The sequence below is a fragment of the Pararge aegeria genome, chromosome 13 (assembly GCF_905163445.1).
Source record: "Pararge aegeria chromosome 13, ilParAegt1.1, whole genome shotgun sequence".
NCBI classification, from domain to species: domain Eukaryota; kingdom Metazoa; phylum Arthropoda; class Insecta; order Lepidoptera; family Nymphalidae; genus Pararge; species Pararge aegeria.
Window position 1 is genome coordinate 12,800,037 of NC_053192.1, and position 19,159 is coordinate 12,819,195.

The window sequence follows — 19,159 nt, forward strand, 5'->3', positions numbered from 1 at the left end:
TATAGCTCTCACCAGTTGTGTGCACTGGGTTTCTTACCAGGGTATGCATACGGCAGGAAAATTGAATAAAATGGAAAAAATCCTCCTCCTATACGAGTTATATATCAATTTTAGGGTAGGCAGTGCTTTTGCGAATGTATGAAGTGTACGCCACTGGCTCTCACCGAATGGTATAACCGTTTCTATTAGATGTCTTATGTAAACTTAATCTCGAAGGAATGGACTCTCCGAGGCCGTAAACAAAGCAAACAAATACGGCAACAGTGAACTGGTAAAGCCGATAGTGGATACGTGCTGAATGAAACTGGGCCTTGTAAATACATCGTTTGTATGTGTACGTTAGCAAGTTGTAGGGTGAACCCGAAAGCTTTTTGTTTGTTTGTTTAGTTAAATGAAATAGTAGTGCGTATTCGATTAAAAACAAATTCGCAATGCTGAAATGGACTAAACAAATAAACTCAATTGGCTTTTAAGACGTGTATCTATTTAATATAGTTCAACGGGTACTTCTTCTTCGCTAATATTTTTGGATTTGTCGACTACGACCCAGTTGTCGAAATATCGACAAATCCAAAAATGTAATTTTGGTTTGTACCCGTTGACCTATATTTAAGAAATGTTGATTAACCAAGAAAATCTTAGTTCAAAATCTTTAAGACGTGTTAAACTTTTAAGTTTACGATTTTCATTTACTTTTTCTAGCTGCTTAACAAGTTAACAATTGAAATACCTACCCTGTTCCACACGCTTTTTTGGTAAATGACGTAGGTACTTTCTATCGAGTTTCATGCATATTGTCTTTCTTTTATAGAAACCCGTAGGTGCGAATTTAGTTGTAAATAATTAATATCTTTACTAAATTGACATGTCCCCAAATAGTGTCATCCGTTAGAAGATTACTATTCCGTTACAAGATTACTAAGAACCTAACAATTAATTTTAGAGATTTACGTCACTAATAGAGACCGTGTAGTAACTTAGAGTTTATCGGTTCTAAACCTTAGATTGCATCAAGAGCAATAACATTTCTAATGACAATATTTAGCTCCTCTACCACGTACTCGATGTCACCCATTTATCTCTATTCCTGTTGCCTTCCGAATCCAGAGGATTTTGTAAATTGAAATTGATTGTTCACTTTTTTTACAAACTTGTGTATTACACAATGTATGAGAAAAGTTTTTAAAAAACCAAATATTGAAAGCCGCGTAGGTTTTGTCTAGTTGCTTTTTGTACTCGCGGATAGCGAAAATCTTGTTTCGGTTCCCGATATAAGCTACAATTTTAGGTAGGTAAGGCATTATTCTTCGTTGTGGGGAAATCTTCCAAGCAGTACCTATACTTTTCCAGGGCAAAGAGAACTTTGGCATACTCTTGCTGACTGAAACCGCACGATTTTCGATTTTTCTTCTAACGGTTTGACAGCGGAACAACAGCAACGTTTTTGCACATATCCGTGAATCTGTCAGCCGATTTTCACCAACGCGAACCCACTCCGTCTCCTTGTTCGCGTGTCAGAGCAACAACATGGCAGCCAACTTGAGGTTCGACGGGTAATCGACCACCATTTTTTTATTACGCACAAGTCCTTCGAAAGAACCAGGGGCAAGAGGAATCTCCTGCCTTCCACCGCATATTTTGAACGTAGCAAACGTTCGCAATCTGACTCTACCAGACCCATTGGTGAAGAGCAGCTGTTGGGTAGACTGGCGCAAAATCTGCTTGTACCATGTAGCAATCTGACGGGACCCGACGGGCACACGTGGAGATTTCCAGACCGTGCGCTCGCATCTGAGATCTGAGATCTCACCATCCGTCGATCCGGGTTATTATGAGTGCCATGCAGTGATCATAATTGTTAAATGTCTTCGAAGAGAACATTACATGTTAAAATTAAAAAAAAAAAAACGAGATTAGCATACCCATTATCGTTACTGACAGTTTAAACTATTTTCTAAAAGCAGTCAAATACACCATTGATATTCGATGCTGCTTGTTTCAAATATCAATGGGATCGATATTTGAAATATTTGAAATAACTTTTATAAATAGCACTTCAATATTAAAAGCCCAGAAACGTGGTACAGTTGTTACATGATAAATTAACCGTATCGACGGATCCATCGCTCGCTGGGGACGCGATGGATAAACGACGTACATTCGACTCATAAAGCGTCCAGGACTAGCGTCACCTTATTTGATTAGCGTAAATGTAACTCAGTCTGATGAAGCTAGTCACCCTTGATGTATGTGGGGTATTCCGGCATCTTAGAATAGGTAGTTATCATAGAGAATCCTCATTTTTTTATCACAAACTTTTTAAGATAGTGTAACGATTTTAATGTTATATGGAATCAATTCAGAATATTATAATAGCTACTTACCCAACCAACCCTCTATGTTCCAACATCATTACGAATTCATTAAATATTTCGGTCATATAAGAGATAGCCCTCCTACACGAAGTCTAACAGATTTAACCCATGAGAGAAACAAATTCGATAGATTGCCTGTCAAAAAGCTGTCAAAACGTCAAAAGGAGTACTTGGAATTTAAACAATCGGCGATTAGATAAAACATTTACTTCAACTGGTTTGTCCAGTGTTTGGAATGTTCAGTTTTTAGTTTTTCTGTCAAGAAATTCATGAGTACCAGCTTGGAACTTAGAAAGCTTTATCCATCCTAAAAACAACTATACTCTCCGACGGAAGCTTAAGAACCAGAGCAACCTTAGACTTCACAAACCACAGTTCCAAAGTCGATTTTGCTTACCGTTCATTGGATAGTAAATTTAATTTTGAATGTACACGTAAATGTGCTCCTGTACTAATTTGCAAACAAATAAACTTTACTTGAATTTGTAACTTATACAAATATAATTTACAATTCAGATCCACGCCTTATGTTGGTACGCAATTTGTTAGTCAAACTCTATTTCGAAATATGTGCTACACTCGTATTTGATTATTTTAATATAGAGCGTAAATAGAACTGATTGGTTGCTAGTAGTTGGTTTTCTGGTCAGACTCAGACACTGACTCAGATGATGATCAGGTTAGTGCGAATGAAACAACAGTATCGCTCCGTATCTTGTTTGTTACGACCAACAGACACAAAGATCACGCATTATACTAACTGTACGTCATAAATTATATTATATATTATTCATCATCATCATATCAACCCATTACCAGCCCACTACAGGGCACGGGTCTGCTCCCACAATGAGAAGGGGTTTAGGCCGTAATCCACTACGCTGGCCTAGTGGGGATTGGTGGGCTCCACTTGCCTTTGACAATATTTAGAACTCTTAGGTCTGCAGGTTGTCTCACGATATTTTTCTTCACCGTCGAACCAAGTGATATTATAATTGTTTAAACCGCACATAAGTTTGAAAGTTAAAGGCTGGGATTCGAACTCGGCTCGCTGAAAGTGAAGTCGAATTCCGAACTAATAGGCTATCACCACTTTCACTTTTCCGTTTCTTCTTCTTTTTTCAGTCATTTATAAGAAATTCATTGTTTTAATATTTCGGAGGGGCGCCGAATGTACAGTAAAAATCCTATCAACTTGGTAATCACCGCTTCTGGTGATGCATAATATCATATGCATAATATCTGGTGGTGCATATAAGAGGGTATCAGTTTAATAGCCCCGGGGTTCGTCGTTCCCGGTTATCATCAGTAAAACGATGCAAAAATAGTTATTAAAAACCACCACGATTGAGTGAAGAGGGTATCATCTCTAAATACCTCATATTCAGCAGTTGCTTAAATGTCTTAAAAGAGCAATCGTAATGACATTGTAATCTTTTCATTGAGACCAAAGAGGATACATACATTGCCAGAGCTCATGTCACCAAGCTGGGAATACAGGTTTGTGAATGGTTTAGTACTAGTATAGTAGGCATTAAGTAATAGCATAGAATTATATTTCTTTGGGTGGTTATAACACCCGCGGGAAGCAGAGGGGTTGCGGCAACTGTATTCTGATACAAACTTAACGATGCTATTGTAATTTTTTGACTACCTGAGATCAGTTCCTAGATCATGATCAGAAACACAATAATGTATGTATACAGCAAATACTAATGTTATCGATTCCGGTATAAATTCATCTAAATCGAATACCGTATTCTAAATCGGCACGCAATTTGTTCGCAACAAAGCTGTTGAAACGAGTTCCAGAAAGCGTACTTCCTTCAGGAAATTACTCGCTCTGACGAGACGAGACATATTTTTAATAAGAAAAAATATACTCTACTTAATCAACATAGTCCACCTGCTGGGCACAGCTTTCTTTTAAAGGTAATAGGCCTACTAGGCTGCTACATTGACGGTTGGCGAGTTTTAACGATTATTATCATATGTAAATTATAATTGTTACCCACTTCAACCGCTGGATGGTGTCTAGCCGCGGCGGAAGCCTCCCATCAGTCTAGACCAGAGAATTTTAGGGATCAATACCTTGCACCTCTTGTACTATACGACCTTATACAACCTCTTATATTTTACAACTAAGACCACAGCACACATCATTATGCCATATTTGTTATTTTCTCAAGATTTATCTAGAATAACGCTCAATTGTATGGCCGTAGGGTTATTGGAGAATAGTGCCCAAATTTATAGCGTTTCAAATTATTTTCTTTCAATGAAAGAAGATCTTCGGCATGCGAAAAGTTTCTCCTCAACAGCTTAGTATGTTTTCCAAAACATACTAAGCTGTGAAGGCAAAACTTTTTGAAAATAACGCGGATAATTCCCATACTGGCGCGTAGACGCAACCAAAATAAGCTTACCATAATTAAAGTTATGCCGTTCACTGCAAAGTTCTGAGATCATCTAATTCCACGTCTAATCCACCTTTATTATTCAACGTCACACTCCCGAAGTGTAATTAGCAGAGACTGTCACTTGAATTATGTGTGTAACAACGATGGATTAAATGGATATAGTATGTTAAACTAGTTGTGCATCTTCTGTTACCTATGGCTTAAATTTTTTAAAGTGAAACTTTTATAACATTGTCTCAAACTTTGTCGTCTGTGTGTTGCATGTCGCGTGACGGTCGGCCGCGGAGTAGGGATAAAGTGACAGGCGCTCGTCAGAGCAGCCGAGGCCAATATGGCGGCGCATAAAGTTCGCATCAGCTGGCCGTTTAGTTTTTAGACTATTACTCATTTGTACCAGTGCTCCATAACATATTGGTTACATTTATAAGTATAGAATGATTAAAAATAAGTGACAAACGGATCAAAATGACTCAACGAGCATAATATATTGTTTTCACTTTAATATGAGTATTTAATCTAAATAATTGTAAAGTACTATGTAAGACACAGAGTTCAATAAAAATTTCCCTGTATCTTTTCCATTTTCAAAGTATAAAATAAGATTGATGAAGCGATTTTTTATACCATTAATGGAATATTATTCCTTAAATTTAGTTAAATATCTGTAATGTGAAAAAAAGATTCACTTTTTTGGTTGTGGTTTCATAAAACCACACAACCCTTTTTATTATTAAGGCAGCACCGAGATATAAATTACCTTATCTGGTGACAGAAAGGCTGATTCATTTCCGCAATTCATCAGCCAATTCCGTCCAGAAATACAGCCATCATTGTAGGCACCATTCCACGCAACTATAGTAATAAGCTTTGGTTATATTTAAGTCAAGTTATAAGTCTTGATATAACATTTTTAATGATTGTAAAAAGGTAGTTTTGCATTTATAATAATATATATACATAAATAATTTAATATTCAGGTAAACCAAGACACTGAAAATCATTCATGTACATCACACAAACATTTTGCAGTTGTGGGAATCGAAATATGTTCTAATCGGCAGTCAAATTGAACTGTTAAAAATGACTTTTCCGCCGTACGGAAATAGGAAAAAAGAGAAATTTACCCAAATTTGATATTACATGTTTATTATATTTTTTTGACCCATCCCATCCCCAAAGAGTGAGAGAGATAAAATTGTAGGGAATATAAACATTTTGTTCTTGCCCTGTATAGAAAATTTCTCCAGCTTACGGTAGCCCCTAGCCGTGCTGTTGTGGACCGGTAACAGGTTGTTAATAATGACGTTAGTAATTTTCTAAATAACGTTAGTAATGATAAAACTCAAGGAAAATAACATAAGATTCAGGGTAAAACTTCGACAGTTAAATATATATGTTTTAGTTGAAACAAATTAGTAAACTTTTACTAGAATAATTTATAATAATTTATACAACTTCTTACCCTTGACGCCAAAGTATAAAATGGTACTTGAATCATAAATTCCACATAGCCATAACATATTTGTTAACGCTCTTCCATTTTACGATCGCTACGTCGACTCCTGTATAGAATAATATATGCAGTTTTAGCCTTTATATATTGTGATATAAGATCTATAATGGTTTTGAAACATTATTTAAAGGGCGCATTTTTCAAGGAGCGATGTCGAACCAATTTTTCTACAACCCTCCAATATGCTGGATAAAAATTGCAGTCTATCTTCAAGCGGTTTTCTTTATAAAAATTGGCTTAGAGGAAAACATGACTTTTAAGCAAGTTTAGTATTTTGAAAGAAGCGGCGTTAGCTAGGACTTGGACTTCCTTCCACCTTGGAGGTTCCTTCCTTGGACCTCGTGAGGAAACCTGGATGCCTAAGTTTTATAAAATGTTCTCAAAGCTGTGAGGAGTCCACAATCAGCACTGGGTCAGCATGTAAGGCCGTAGGCCTTAACCCTTTCTCATTGTGGGACGAGACCCGTACATGGTAGTGAGCGCGTAATGGCTTGATATACTGTATTTTAACTGCTGTTTCATGGTATACAAAACATAACGATCCATCTTGCTTTTCATCTTTGCAATATTAATTTTTGTGTATAGAGACAATTTCGTGTAAAGCGGACAAAAATGATCAAGAATATAAATTGTTTTTTTCGTGACCCCCAACGGAGTGTCAGGCATTTTCTCTGTATAAAAAAAAAAAATCGCAGCGGATTTCATTCCACATGTACCAGAACAACAGTGGAAGTGGATGACTATAACATCAATGTGTATTCTTTGTATTTGTAGTTGGCTGTGGGAGCCAATTCGACACAAAGACTTATTCTATTTTGTATAAGTAACTTTTTTATCCTCACATCCAGTAATACCTTGACATGTTGTAGTAACTTTGGTCATTTATACCTACCTTCCTATCTACAGCATCTATACCCTGTGATTATTTTAAGTCTGGCCTAAAATGGTCACAGGGTACAGAGTAAAAAAATATTTAAAAATTTGCCGTAAGTACCCTTTGGCAATATAAAAAAATGGAATTTCTACAATGTAAGAAACATAAAAACCGGTTAGAAAGAGTTTATTCTCGAAGAACCCATCCAACTGCTGAGTTTCTTTACGGCTTCTTCTCGTTAGAATCTGCCTTCCGAACCGGTGGTAGAGTCACTACAAACAGACAGATTTCACGTTTCAAAAGTACGTATATTAGACGTACTTAAAATAAATGAATTTTGATTTTGAATTTAAAATATTAACTTAAAGAATAAAAGACCTGATACTGATTTGGCCACCCTCATCCGTCGCAATAGCGATAGGGTATTTTAAGCACTGTATTAGTAACTAGGTTTTTTCAGTTATATTCCTTATCTACTAACTTTTCCTGCAGCTTCGCCCTCGGGTCAATTCGGGTTGTCATATTATTTACCTAAAAGTTATATTTCCATACCTCGGAAACAGTATTTTCTCTCCATATAAGATACCTTTTGTCCTTTTCCGTACTCTGGAGAATGAGCTTGTGAAATAACATGGACATTGGTTACAAACAAACAAACTCTCCAACACATATAATATAGGTTAACACGGCACATTTTTCAGTTTCATTAGTGTTTGTAGTTTTTATTCTCTGGCCCCCGAATTACCACTATTCAAAAAATATATATAGATTTAGTTTCTGTTAGGGTTGTTCTCGTTTAATCTCGAACCACCCCCACGGTATTTAGTGCACCCCACGTGCCTTTCGATTTAAGTAAGGTGTGGTATTCATTTAGTTTAGTAATTTTGTATGTATTGAGTGTAATTGTTTACGCATGTACATATTAACATATGATTTTGTTACGTTATATTTTTTTACTTCCACATATTTAATTGTAACTTCCTAATCGACAATAGAATTACAGTATGTACCTAACTTACATTTCTTCTATTTTTATTGTGGGGAACGTTAAAAAGAAATAGTATCGCCTAGGTAAAGATAAGAATAAGCTTCCTTAAGTTTCAGTTCCAGTACAAAGAAAAATAATCCATAACAAGAAAAGTATTGTATCAAACACTTTTATTGATCGTAGTGACACAGCTACACAGTTACATTAACTTTATTATTTACTTTTTTGCGTAATATCAATAATTATCGTGATTCTAAGGCCAAAATTATACTATCCACTGTTTTTCTGGATCTTTATGGCGTTTAATAATAAGTTTTATTTTAATCTAAAGATATCGAACTATATATATGGCTTTACCTAATACAGCTCAGAGATATTTCATTCAATTTGCGGACAAGATTTTCTTGTAAGATAATGCTTCAATATTTCTTCAAAATATTCACTGTTATAATATATGGGGCGTCACATTTTTCATGATATTAAAAGAATATAAAACGAGTAAAATGATACTTGGAGGCTATGGTAGCTGTGAAAGAGCTTTAAAAAGATTTGCAAGGAATTCTAACTCTACCTTACGTTTAAAAACTCAACGATTTTCAAGGGTATTTGTTATATTATTACGTATTTGTATTGGTCTCGCTATTTTTATGCTATCAAATTTTTGTTCTCTAGCTAAGCAAAGTCTCAATAAACTTTTGTGTTGCCCGCCATTAAAAAAAGTGACATCAAAACCAGATTGGCGTACATTGAAGCCTATTGGTGCCAATAATTGCGTTGTGCAAAATCTCATTAAGCTAATTTGGCGTCTTAAAATAGGTCCATCTTTTTCCACAATAGACGCAATGAAACGGATTTATTTATTTTAGCTTTCGAATTATGGGTTTGCAGTCCCTAATTGAAGTCCTACTAATTGCTTCGTATTGAAATTCCAGAATGGACTCTTCTTAGCCACCGCAGTGCATTTCTCACCTACGACGATCAACTGTTAGCGATTAAGGATCCATTTCATCCACTTGGTATGGTAATGATTACCAAGTAGATGTTTAAGTTACTTTAAAAGCAGCGTGATAGCCCAGTGATTAGTACTTCTGCTTCACTTTCGGGGGGCCAAGTTCGAATGCCAGAACGCACCTCTAACTTTTCAAACTTAGGTGTGTAAATATCACTTGCTTACACGGTGTACGGAGTGGTACTTAAGTCTACAATAATTTAAAATACTATCGTGACTATCTGGTCGTTGACCTTTCTTGGCGAAATTCCTCCATTGGTCCTTTCAGCGTCAAATCTAAATCGATATCACCAAAATTTTTCTACAATTAAAAGGTTTACTGCCTGAAATTTGATGCGTTATCAAATTGATTTAGATATGCCTAATAGGTTTAATAGAATAAAGATCATGTGGACCTGGAATTGATTTCCGAACCAAGCCACAAATAGATAGGAATTTGGAGGAGGCATGTTGCCTAAAAGTGAGACGATAATCTATTGACGATGACTAAAAAAATATATACATTACTTAAAAAAAAAAATGTAGATTAGGTAATATAAAACTCCGTAATATAAATTATGTGCCACATGAATGAAGCTGTGATAGCGCAGTGGGTAGGAGCTCGACTTTACTTTCGGGGGGGCAATTTCGAATCCCAGCACGCACCTAGATTAATTCTTTCTAAAAATTAAAAATATCATTTGCTTTAAGATGAATGAAAAAAATCGTGAGGAAACCTGCATGGCCGAGAGTTCAACATAATACTCTCAAATGCATGTGGTGTCCACCAATCCGCACTGGGTCAGCGTTGTGGGTTAAGGCTTTAACCCCTTCTCATTGTGGGAGGTAGGGAGACCCTTGCCCTGTAGTAGACCGGTAATGTGTCGACACATTACCGGTCTACTACAGGGCAAGGGTGATGATGATGATGAAATAGCTCACAATAATTTTAGATACTTTATATACTTTTATTTGACATTATTATATTTGCATAAGACATGAAAGGCGACTTTGTATTTTTATCCGATTACACCACATCATTATCGTAGATAAAAGATTCAAAAAGGTTTTAAATAATGATAAACTAACATAGCAGAATGAAGCATGATAAAATGCTAGACGTCCTTAACAAGATTGAAAATATTTTCCATTAAAAGAATTTTCCAGAGTTGCGTTGCCTGCTACGCCAATTACTGGAATAAGTGGATGCAGATATCATTAGATCAACGTAGTGAGGAAATATTAAAGTTTAAATATTAATGCTAGATTTTTACTCAAAAAGAAAATGTACGTGTACGTTTACAAATGCAGTTGGAAGCGTTGCTGCTTGTTTGTTAAAAAAAAAAACTTGCTGAAATGAGACTGCAATAATATTTTAAGCTCGAGCATTATCAAAGCCAGATCGAGATATGAAAACTACATTTAAAAAACCTTCATCAATAAAAACACTTTATTTCTGGATTTAAAAATATTGCTCCGTAGTATAATATAGTTTTGTTTCTAGTATTATGTTTTCCGTGTAAACAAAATGGCTGTGATATTATAAATATAATATTTTACTGTAGATAATTTTATATTCAGAGTCCTTTAAAGCAAATAAAATAAAAGCTTGCAGAGCTATAGTTACTTTTTACATCATAATGGTAATTTTACGTGTGCCTATATATATGACAAGAAATCTACAATAATATAGTATTTATATACATTTTTTTTAAATGCTGTCTTAATTATTTATAACATAACTAACGAAGTTGAATCTATCGAAGACTGGTGAGTAGTTGTTATAGGGTACTTAAACTACAAAAAACTGGAAGTATGGTATTAATGGCAATAATCCAAATATAAAAAAAATTGATCAAAAAACAAATAAAAAACGTGTGTGTACTTATGTACACTCATTAGAAGGTACTCATTTGGCGTAACAAGATAAAAATCTTTTCAAAAATTTTATCATTCGCTTTATTCTACGTTTATAGAAAAAACGACACTAACAATAGAAAAAAGGTATTGTTTGAATTATTGAAAGTCAACTGTCAAACCTCTTTTAGAAAAACTAAAATGTTGACTATAGCTCACTTCATGGTGTCGGTTTCTGTGATAAAATGCGCGCACATCGTAAAAAATTACTCTCACCATTTTTCCCTAACGCGCCAAAAGTAGTAGTAACTTAAAAAAAAAAAAAATTAAAATTCATTAAAAGCCATTAGCCACTCTTTCTTCACCCATTCTGGATATGTGTCCACACCACCGGAGTTGCCACCTTATTATATAAGCCTCAATCCCGCTGACATTTGCTCGTCGTAAGACTGTCGTGTTTCTCACACGATATATAGATAATTATAACCTTGATGTAGTCAGTTTATTAACCTGGTGTTTAATAAAAGGCGGTAGCATGCGTCCTGTTAAGGTTACGGCACTACGCATACGGGATTCGGTCTCTCAGCAGCATCGTACCGGAAGGCCATATCGTCTGGTGGTATCCTTTTTTATATGATAAAAGCTTTGTATGTGCCAAATTTTATAAAGATTGGGGAACACGTCTAGTTGAGTCGATCATAGGTAATAGACAAAAAAAATCGCAAAAATAATATAAAATGCTTTTATTATTAAATTGATTTTGAAAAATATTATTCTAAAATTGAAAAGCTCTGAATTTTTGCTTGTCTTTATATCATCGCACAATGACAATTTCTGTTCATAGGTTGGCTAGAGCCCTTGATAGAAAGTATTGTTGAAAATAATAAAACAATCGTCAGTCCCGTCATCTACTTCATTGATCCATCCAATTTTGAATATGTTGCACAGAACCAGATATCCAGATTGGCGGTTTCAATTGGAATTTGAACTTTATTTAGATAAAAGGGAAAATTTAGCTGCACCGGTAAAAACACCAACTATAGCGGGAGGCTTGTTTGCAATAAACAAAGACTTCTTCCGATACCTTGGTTATTATGATGAGAAATTCGAGATATGGGGAGCGGAAAATTTGGAATTGTCATTCAAAGTGTGGATGTGTGGCGGATCGTTGGAAATCGTCCGTTACAGATCAGCTTTTCCTTATAGGGGTACCCGGTATTATTTCAAAAGGAATTCAGTGCGGTTGGCAGAAGTAATTTGCAAAATTGGGTATTCCATTACTTAATTATACTAGTCACGGAGTAAAATAATTCCTTTGGCACTAAATGAGAACTAATCTTTTACTATGAGATAGTAAAAGATTAGTACAAGATGGGATGGTGACGTCACAAAAATGGTTACTATTATAGCCAGTGGCGTACATACAGGGTATGCACAGAAATAGTTTTTTTTAATTTAACTTATGTCAATATAGGTTCAGCGGTAGCTCATTCGTAACAAATGGATAAAAAAACAGATATACTTTCGAATGTATAATATTAGTAAAATATACTAGATTCACTATTTTCAGGATTGGCTGGATGATTACGGCCAGTATTTTTACGATAACATTGCATATAAAAATGCAAATATTTTCGATATAAGCCTAAGGCGAAAATATTTGACTGGTATCTTAAGAACGTATTTCCGGATCTGGAGGTACCTAATAATACTGCTTGGTCAGGTACAGTTTTCCTGAAAACAGAATAACATTAATTAGTGTTTACCTATCCACTTATGTTTGAGATTCCAGGAACTTCAGATCTTAAATATAACTCATTAAAACTTTATTTCCCTCAGGGGTTTTTTTTTTAATTAATTTAGATAGTAGGAATCAATACGTCGTTATTTCATTTAACTATAATGACAGTATTTTTGAGCAAATAACGGAGCAACGGTATTATGAATCAGCAAAACCCCAACTTGTGTGAAAAAAATGTGTATGATTGAGAATAATATTATAACGGACGGTAATTTTATTAATACAAAGTTTATTAAACTGGGGTAACTATAGGGTTAATTAATATGGGGTAACGATAACTATCATCACCCCTTGCCAGATTATTCTCGCTTAGTCGCGATTTGCGAAAACGTGCACGTGGTCGAGGCGCCGTAAACACCGCATGGTTTAAGTCAGTAGAAGTCTGGCATGACATCGCGCCTCTGGTATCCAATATGATTTCCTAAAAAACTGACTGACTCCCCCCCACTGAGTCAATGCCCCCGTATTTTCAGTAACGTCCCCACAAATCAATTATCTTTGTTATTGTTGAAATATTTGTTAGGAAGACAAGAATTTTGTTTCCTATACTTATTTTTTATTTTTAGATTTATACTACTCTCAACTTTGACATATTTCCCATGCATCATCACCCGATGGTATCGGTCCGGTCACTGTGAAGCCATGTCATCACCATGGAGGTCATCAGGTGCGCTGCGTTTAAAATACTGGGATAAAAAATATAATATGTCATTGTAGTAAATAAATAATAATATGTTCGTTTACCTGGCTAACATATTTTATTTAGTTATTTTTTTTTCAAACAGAACAATAAATAAAAAAATAAATATACTAGGACAATACACACATCGTTATCCAGCCCCAAAGTACAACTAAGCTACAAGCGTAGCTTGTATTATGGGTACTAAGATGCCTGATGAATAATTTAATAAATATTATGCATAAATAGTTATAATATACATATAAATACCCAGGCACTGAAAATTATTTATGTTCATCACTTTCCAACTGTGGGAATTGTACCCACGGTACAGAAACCATCACAGTTCACAGACTGATTAACAATGAACCGAATTTATTGATATTTCTAAGGAATCAATCTGAAAGCACGTCATTTCATACAAAAAATACAACTGATTCGAGAACCTCCTGCCTGAAATAGGCGAAAGTTAAACAATCGTTACTTCATTTTTATTATGGGTAGACATTTTATGTTGAATAAAACGTATTCTTTTGATCTTGTATCATTCAGATTCAGTATTGGATCTACACAAGAGATGGCAAAATACAATTCCTGCATCTACGTCTGGATTTCCTCTCCGGTGTACTGACGCTGTTTACTTTTCGAGATCAAGCCGTAACACAAATTTGGATTTACGATACTGAGGTAGTTTTTTTTTCAACTCACCAAAACATAAGAACTCCAATGTTGCACCGACCACATATATTTGGTATTTCACATGAGTCTGGTTTTAGTTTTGTGAATATATAAACTCATATGTTTATTTGTTTTAGACGTAACACATTCGGCATATACATACCGACAAATGCCTCAATGTCGTCGTAGACGACAAAAATGGTCAAAGTGTTATACTAGAAAAATTTATGAAAACTAATACCCAGAAGTGGGTCATTGCTAATTTTAATTTTAATAGTCTTATTCCCGAGTTACAAAGTTATTCTAGGAAGTTATGGAATGAAAAAAGTACGACGTAAAGAATTTATTAAACCTTTAAGTAGCTTTTATGTTGATCATTGCAGGGGTTAAACTTTATAAAATAATGTAGATGTTATTAAATTAGTACGTACTCAACTACATTCAATCGAATCGTGTAGAATACAATAGAACGTTCAACTACGGATCACGAAGTCTTCGGTCCGATTTGCAAATTTGGCCTATATCTGTTAAGTGTTGAGGTGTTCTGTCACAAAATTAAGCGAACAAAAATACTTTTCATTTCCGTGCGTCTAAGAGTACCTACCTAAAACCTTCAATTCCGTTATTCTTCTTATCTCTTACATGAGTGATGGTGGGCTTTTGCAGCATTAATGCATTCCGCGTTGAAGCAGCGTCTAAGGTATAAATGTCTCGTAAAGAGAGAAGAGGCTTCAGCTCAGAAATTGAATCTTCATTTATTTATTTTTATTCCACTACAAGTTAGCCCTTGACTGCAATCTCACCTGGTGGTAAATGATGATGCAGTCTAAGCTGGTAGCGAGCTAACCTGTTAAGGAGTATGGTAGTCATACCCCTAATAAGTTTCTACGCGACATCGCATCGAAACACTAAATCGCTTAGCGGCACGTCTTTGTCAGTAGGGTGGTAACTAGCCACGGCCAAAGCCCACCAGACCAGACCAGAGAAAGTTCAGAAATTATGAATTTATAATTTCTGAATTTAAAACGATTATAGGTAAAACATAGTTTTAATAGGAAGCAACGGATATAATTCCACAAAATCCAGTTTTGGAGTTATCTAGTTATCTATCTATCTATCTCTATCTATATATTTAAATCGCGGTTAAAAGACTATTTCCTGTCTAGTATGTAGTAAAATTTCTATGTAATTTTATGTGTAAGTTTAAATGGTAATATATTCAAGTTTATATATTGATATATAAATTATATGACATTTATATACATATATATAAATATAAATGTTTTAACTATATACATGTAGTATTAGTATGTATTCTAAAAGCAATGTATATGTATAAATTTGGATATTGCACTATACCGTTTTATGTAATATGTTTCTTCAGCCAAAGGTTGTCCGGAGGAGATCGCTTCAAGCGATACGGCCGCCTTATGTCGTTTATTTTGTTAACCTGGCTTTCTATTTGTATGTGCAATAAATACTTCTTCTTCTTCTAGATACTTAATATTGATATGCTGAAACTGTATATTACGTAAGATCATAAAAAGTAACAGTGTATAAACCAGTATCAGATCATCATTTGTACCCCTGCCTAGAAAAGTTTCATCATTAAATTACCATCGGGTAATCAGAATATTTAACGAAACTATCAACACAGCTTCAATTTTGTGAACGTTAAAATACGAAATAACTATTGTAGGAAAATGTAACCGTCAAACGAAAACAACACTGTTTCCATTAAGGAGTTGCAAGCTTTGGGTACTGTAAACAAAGCGTCCTACTTCTACGTTATAACAGTCAGATTGGAATATCTTGTTGAAATCTGAAAAGCAATTACTGTTGGACTGATTACATAATTCAAAACGATGTAACGATATCTACCGGCTAACTGCCTCTTGGTAAGCACAGTCGACGAGGATCTGGGATCATTTTTTTAGATTAGTAGTGGGTTACACTGTCTGTAAATGTTAGTCAGGTTCTAGAAAATTGACCACATTTAATATTATTCTTTCCACATACAACAAACAGAAGTGAAACAGATAAAAGGGTATACGAAAGTAGAAAAACAAAGTTCATAATCCATATTTTATTTCAAGTAGGCTTACTCTGTATGCACTTTTGAAAAGTCCATTTTCAGCCTACAATCTAAAGACATTTATGCAAAGAAATACGGTGCTATCTCTATGGAAAGGAAACTAAAAACAGGTAAGTATGTAAATGGGGTTTCTTTTCATTTCACATTTCATTCTTAAATCATCGCATTGTCGGGATGGTTGGTCTATAACTTATTATTGAATCCGATGATAATAAATTATACTCTAGCGATACTAGCTTGTGATTTGCTATTGATGTTTGAGGAGTTGATCTCGTAGATCTTCATTAGATCTTCATCAGATTCATATGGTACTACGTTGGAGGCTAACTTAAAATGAAAATGAAATTCCTTCTATATTATGCACTCGATGGCTTTGCGCGAGCAACTTTATTTGGTTAGATAATATTATTTTTCACCTCCATTCTGAGTTTAATGAATTCATCGTGAACCGCTTTCATTTTAAAACTAGCTCTCTCTGCTTGAGTTTCAAGCAAAATTTTACTAAGTGGCATTTTAGATTTCACTTTGAAATTTCCCCACAAAAAATCGTTGTAAAGAGATATTCCATCTCTCTTTTTGAAAATTACCGAAACCTATCCACAGTTGCCTGTACAATAATTATTACGAGTAAAATATTATCGTCAATCGTCATTATAAACTCAACTAACTAACTGCTGGTTTTTTTTGGGATTTCAACACGCTACAGTTTTATGCCGTAATATATACATATATATATAATATATGTATATATTACGTAATATATACATATATATATAATATATGTATATATTACGACAACGCACATATCGCCATGAAGCCCCAAAGTAAGCGTAGCTTGTGTTATGGGTACTAAGATGACTGATGAATATTTTTATGAATAATAAACATAAATACTTAGAATATAGATATAAACACCCAGATACTGAAAAACATTCATGCTCATCACACAAACATTTTCCAGTTGTGGGAATCGAACCCACGGCCTTGGACTCAGAAAGCAGGGTCCCTGCAAACTGCGCCAATCGGCCGTGTATCCAGCTACTCTATATGACTCCTTTTTCTATTGCTACGATCTACCAATACTACATTTTACAGTTGCACATTTAAAAAAAATAGATAGATACATAGAATAACATTATTGCAACAAAGCACAAAGAAACAATACAAAGAAAACCAAATATAAAAGTACATAGTGTTAAGGTGCAAAGGCGGCCTTATAACTTAAAGCTATGTTTTACAGGCAACCTGAGCTATCATATTGTTTCTTACATCTAAAGTAGTAATAATATTTGTACGGTTAACTCGAAGAAAGGCATGCAAGGAAAACGTCCTACAAGCCGCCATCCAGTGTCCATCAACATCAAGCGTAGATGTTACGCCTCATATGCCCATAATGGCTGCGCCAACGAATCCCTTCAGACCGGAACACAACATTGCCGCTGGGTTTCAGAAATAAGCAGGGCGGTAGTACTAGTACTAGTCACAAAACAGCTTATGTAAGCATCAATAATGCATTTTTAGGCATAATTTTATATCACCTATTTGCTCTTGTTGTTCTTATCCTTAGGTTGCCTGGCATAGATCGCTTATAAGCGATAAGGCCGCCTTTTATATTCTATTTATATAAATAAATAATATCAAATAATAAATGATAAGACAAATTTTGACTTGAGTTGACGCTATAGATACACGCTGCTTCTACCTTCGGATGATTATAAATTAAAGTTTTAATGAATAATGTGTAATGTGGCTAATGTGAATCAAACGTAACTGGTAGAATATTATTTTGTTCTCCATACATTTACTGTATTGAGAACAAATTAATATAATAATAAGGCTTTATTATATATGCGAACTCTCTCTCTCTCTCTTACTTTCTCTATCTCTCTCTCTCTTTACATATGTCTCTCTTTCTCTCGCCGTCTTTGAAAAATTCCTATCCATGAAATCACATCAAAATACGTTGCGTGGTTTAGAAGCAGTTAACAGATAAATAGGCAGCGGCGGAAAGCGACATTGTTTTAAACTACTTATGTAAAGATATATATGTTATGGAAATATATGTAATTAGTCTACTTATTTGATTCAAAATACTTACATTTCTTCAAGAAAAAGAAAGTCATTATCTTGTTTGTATTCCATTTACCCCTTTTCTTGTTTCCCCTTCACCGCAATTTACTGTAACGACACAATTCAAAGTAAATCTTGGGAGACCATTCTTTTTTGTCGCCGCCAATGACTCGATGTGGAAGGAAATTAAACACTGTTTTATGATTAGGAACCCTAACATTGTTTAGTAGAGTTCATATTTGAGCGATGCAAATATTTTTTCTCCACGGGAGTTTTAAATACTAGTAATGAACTTAAATATATTTTTTGGGCACCATGGTTTGCGTAGTAGCGTTTAATTAAGATGAGAATACTTCGTTTCTGGGCCCTTTTTAACCCTCATTGCAGAAGTGAGAGTTTTATTATTACCTAGCGATTCCCACCGACTTTGTCCGCGTAAAAATGCTGATAAGTCATCATCATCATCATCATCTCAACCAATTGACGTCCACTGCTGGACATAGGTCTTTTGTAGGGAGTTCCACAATGCACGGTCCTGGGCCGCTTGCCTCCAACGGCTCCCAGCTACTCTCCTGATGTCATCTGTCCACCTCGTTTGGGGCCGACCTACGCTGCGTTTACCGGTGCGGGGTCGCCATTCCAGCACCTTAAGACCCCAACGTCCATCGGTTCTCCGAGCTATGTGCCCCGCCCATTTCCACTTCAGCTTCGCAACTCGCTGAGCTAAGTCGGTAACTCTAGTTCTTCTACGGATCTCCTCATTTCTGATTTGATCACGTAGAGACACTCCTAACATAGCTCTCTCCATCGCTCGTTGAGTG

General features: G+C 35.1%; 1 pseudogene; it reads left to right on the top strand.

The window, feature by feature from the left end:
• Positions 1-1,527: 1,527 nt before the first annotated feature.
• LOC120628807 lies at positions 1,528-12,764 on the top strand (annotated as a pseudogene).
• The last annotated feature ends 6,395 nt before the right edge of the window (positions 12,765-19,159 follow it).